Source organism: Haliotis rufescens, unplaced genomic scaffold, assembly GCF_023055435.1.
Source record: "Haliotis rufescens isolate VD_foot unplaced genomic scaffold, xgHalRufe1.0.p SCAF_1, whole genome shotgun sequence".
In the NCBI taxonomy this organism is placed as follows: Eukaryota; Metazoa; Mollusca; class Gastropoda; order Lepetellida; family Haliotidae; genus Haliotis; species Haliotis rufescens.
Window position 1 is genome coordinate 88,904,912 of NW_025963779.1, and position 4,854 is coordinate 88,909,765.

Here is a 4,854-nt window from a genome sequence, read left to right on the forward strand (position 1 = left end):
GAGGTAGACCTGACATTAACCAAACTTAAGAAATCAGATACTAACCAATTAATATACCAACAAGAATACCACCAACTTAGAAACAATTATGACACTTAAAAATCTATATTTACCGATGGATCCAAGGATGGTGGCACAGTTGCTTGTGCCACTGTCATTGGATCCAGAACAATCTCTTCCCGTTTACCTGATAACAGTTCCATATTCACTGCAGAAGCAAACGCCATTTTTACAGCACTTAAATATATCAGTAATCAATCTAAACATAAACAATTCATACTGTTTTCAGATTGTCTTTCATGTCTTCAGGCAATTAAAAATATGTCTTCAAAACATCCACTTTTAATCCAAATTCTTGAGTTATTTAATGATCTTGCTACTGGCCAATATGACATCGTCTTTTGTTGGTTACCAAGCCATGTTGGTATTAAAGGTAACACAATGGCCGATGCTGCTGCAAAAGCAGCCCTCAACAAATCTGTGACACCACTTCTGATCCCATACACTGATTTTAAACCCATGATTCGATCTTACATCCGAGATCTTATGCAACAGAAGTGGGACGCCCAAGTAGGTATCAATAAATTACATGAAATTAAACCAAATATCGGTTACACCTACTTGGGCTGTCAGTCCAGATTTGAAGAGGTCATTATGCGACGATGTCGTATTGGCCACAGCAGATATACGCACGAATATTTATTACAAGGTGAGGATCCTCCGTTTTGTATCCCTTGTGATGAAAGAATCACGGTCAAGCATGTCCTGCTTGACTGTGTTGATTTTTCCATCACAAGGGATAAATATTTCAATGTAAAAACAATTAAGGACCTTTTTAATGATGTTAATTCTCGTTTAATATTATGTTTTTTAAAGGAAATAGAGCTTTTTCATAAATTTTGATGTGTTCAATGTATTGTTTTACAAATTGGTAGTGCGAAATTCATAACTTAGATTGTTAGTGGCTGTACCCTTGAGGGGGATTGAAGTAGCGTAAAATTATTGTCCCCCTAAGAGGGTATGTAAGTCCCAAATCATTCGAAGTATTTTTCTGCACACTAGGCTTTTAAACGTAGTATCTTCGTTATTTTAATCTAAGGCTTAACTGGTACACTGTCGCCAGTGACTGAAGGGATTATATAAATCCTGCCGGGGTCCATGCAGGAAGCAAAAGTACTGTAAGTCCCCATGGTCCCCAGTATGGTGATCTCCCTTCAGTTGCTGACGATTTCTAGCCCATTTTTAAATTGTGATGTTCATTAATGCTTACTGCCTTTTAATATTCTCAACTAGTTTTAAATCAAGTCTGTGATATTCTAGTTATTCTACTGTCCTTCGTTGACAGCTTTTTATTCAGTTTAAATATATGTATCATAAATGTATCATAAATGTACTTTCTCGTCACGATATGGCTGAAATATTGCCCATGTGACGTTAAATAATAACTCACTCACAACTCACTCACATGTTGTCATCCTGTCCTTGTGTCTCTACTAGGTGTTGCCATCTCATTTAGTCATTATATGTTGTCATCCTGTCCCTGTGTCATTACTTGGTATGGCCATCTCATTGTGTCATTACATATTGTCATCATGTCCTTGTGTCATTACTTGGTATGGCCATCTCATTTAGTCATTACATGTTGTCATCCTGTCCTTGTGTCATTACTTGGTATGGCCATCTCATTGTATCATTACATGTTGTCACCCTGTCCTTGTGTTGTTACTTGGTATGGCCATCTCATTTAGTCATTATATGTTGTCATCCTGTCCTTGTGTCATTACTTGGTATGGTCATCTCATTGTGTCATTACATATTGTCATCCTGTCCTTGTGTCATTACTTGGTATGGCCATCTCATTTTATCATTACATGTTGTCATCCTGTCCTTGTGTCTCTACTAGGTGTTGCCATCTCATTTAGTCATTACATGTTGTCATCCTGTCCCTGTGTCATTACTTGGTATGGCCATCTCATTGTGTCATTACATATTGTCATCCTGTCCTTGTGTCGCTACTTGGTATGGCCATCTCATTTAGTCATTACATGTTGTCATCCTGTCCTTGTGTCATTACTTGGTATGGCCATCTCATTGTATCATTACATGTTGTCACCCTGTCCTTGTGTTGTTACTTGGTATGGCCATCTCATTTAGTCATTATATGTTGTCATCCTGTCCTTGTGTCATTACTTGGTATGGTCATCTCATTGTGTCATTACATGTTGTCATCCTGTCCTTGTGTTGTTACTTGGTATGGCCATCTCATTGTGTCATTACATGTTGTCATCCTGTCCTTGTGTCATTACTTGGTATGGTCATCTCATTGTATCATTACATGTTGTCATCCTGTCCTTGTGTCATTACTTGGTATGGCTATCTCATTGTGTCATTACATGTTGTCATCCTGTCCTTGTGTCATTACTTGGTATGGCCATCTCTTTTAGTCATTACATGTTGTCATCCTGTCCTAGTGTCATTACTTGGTATTGTCATGTCATTGTATCTAAATTCCCTAGTACAGCGATGGTCTTCTTTGTTATTGAAGCCCACGTCACAATATTCACAATATTCACTTTACCCAGTAAAAGCTGCCATTGATGTAATCACATCGTAGTGGCTATTATGGTGGTAAAGGTGAATGATCTTAGAGGGGTTTTCCACTTCACTCTTGTACAAAAGCTTATTGTAGACATCTTGAGAATATACTTTCAGCTGGTATTCTGGTGCCAGGTAATCGCTGAAAACAGTCCAAGTATCCCTACCGCTGCATGGCCCAGGCTCTTTACCAATTTCACTAAACAGTCTAACTGCCTCCTGTTTTTGAACATCAGCCCTGTTGGTTCTTGTCAAGGCACTTCTTGTATCCCACACTTTACAAATGGGATCCAGCCGTTGAAATGGCGCAGGACTTTTAGCACAATGGAGAGCAACCGCTATTGCTCTCGCAAAGCATAAATCGTCCTGGTTCTTTATTCTTACTATGCACTTTTTCTGTTCCAAGAAAGTATCCAGGTTTTTGGGACTGTGCTTTGAACGATGGCCTCGTCCTTCGATCCGGACGACCCGGGTCCTCCACATGGAGAAAGTCAATGTCCATGGCTGCATGAATCCTGGCATTGACATTGCTTTGATGTACTTTTTCAACCATACCCATACTATCTTCTCCACGCAAATCGCCCAAACGACGAAATGGTATACGAATGGGCACATTTAATCCTGGATGGTTAAGGCAAGACCAAGCCTGTCGTTATCTTGCCCATTGCCATCGAGTCTTAGTTCTTGAATGATGTTGTCAAAATGCTCTCGAAGTGCCTGCGGTAAATCCTCGAGTCTCTGTTGTTGCAACCAGGCAAGGTTAAATTGCACATTAAAATTTACAGCATTGGCTCTAAATCGTCGAGCCTTTGGCCTGGACACATGCCTTAAAAATAAGGTGGAACACCTCCCCCTCCTAGCTGTTTGGGCTGTCAGTCTACGTCATCCATATGATGAATTAATGCAAGTTCCTCCTCGATTTCTTCCAAATGCTCAAGTAGGGACATATCGTCTTTAACTTCCAGCTCTACTTGATCCAAATGCTGTACCAAGGATAACTCTTCTTCAACCTCTACGGAATGATTGACTAAAAGTTCATCTTCTTCCTGTTTGAGTTGGTGTTCTACTTCCTCAAGATGATGAACTAGAAGCTTGGAATTATCACAATGGCATGGAGCAGGGATATCTACAGGTAGCCATATCTTATCTTTTACCATGCTTGCATGTCTCAGCAAGATCCGCGTGTCAGGACATGTCTACAACTCATACAATGGGCATACGTAAAGCTGTATACTGTACTTTGTTATCAACTTGAAAATGTTAGACAGTTCAGCAGTGTTCTCAGAGCATGATCAACAATGTCAACTGGCTCTTGGAAACAACGTCTTTAAGGTGGCAAAGTTCTGGCATGGAAAGATGAGAATACACATCAAAGAATATAAGCAAGAAAGAGGAGATGGTTTCCTATGAAAAAGGGGGATCACATTAATATTACAGCGCTGGATGGAGCTTGTGTCAAACAAAGCTAGAATTGAAGAAACAATGGAAAGTGGTGGACTATTGAAATGCCATCTAGTAGGAAATATGTATGCAGAAATGGATATTATATACCCTGCACTGGACATACGCAAATGGTATTGGTGTGTAAAGCAAAACGTCGTCAAACCATACAAGTGACTGGGAATCAAGCTGGATGTGGATCAGATGAAGCAGCTGTTAAACTGCTTTATAATCATGCCGGACTTTATGTCTGAACATTTGAACGTTGTGCCCTGCTACATGCAGAAGGATCACATGAACCACTTTGGTTATTTTATGTGTCCAGAATGTAACCCCAACAGTCTCTCCGTATGGGACCCTATTCCTGTGTAACATGTACTTGTGCATTATGTACATAAACTATGTTTTATTTTACTCCTTGTCATGTTTCTTTATTATTCATATATCTATATAGGTGTATATATGACTAGCATTTAGCATTAAAGATTAGGTACTGGTCATACACTTGTGTCCTGGGATACTATTATGCTCAAATATCCAGAGTGATTGAGTTCAAGTCCCTCTCAAATCTACGGTCTGTGGTGCACTCCAGTCTATCATCCATGCCTGGCTGCGACTCCATGCTCAGGTGCCCTCGTATCTGCGCTTCCTCAGGTTGTACTTGATCACATTCTTCTAGCCTGCCAATCTCGGCACTACGAAGCTTGTTCTGTAATCGTGAGATTTCTTGGCACGGGCTGCGGCTCTCGGAAACCTCGTCTGTACTGGCGGACTTGGCCGACCACCAAACACGTGTTTGCGTTAGCTTGACCCAGCTGT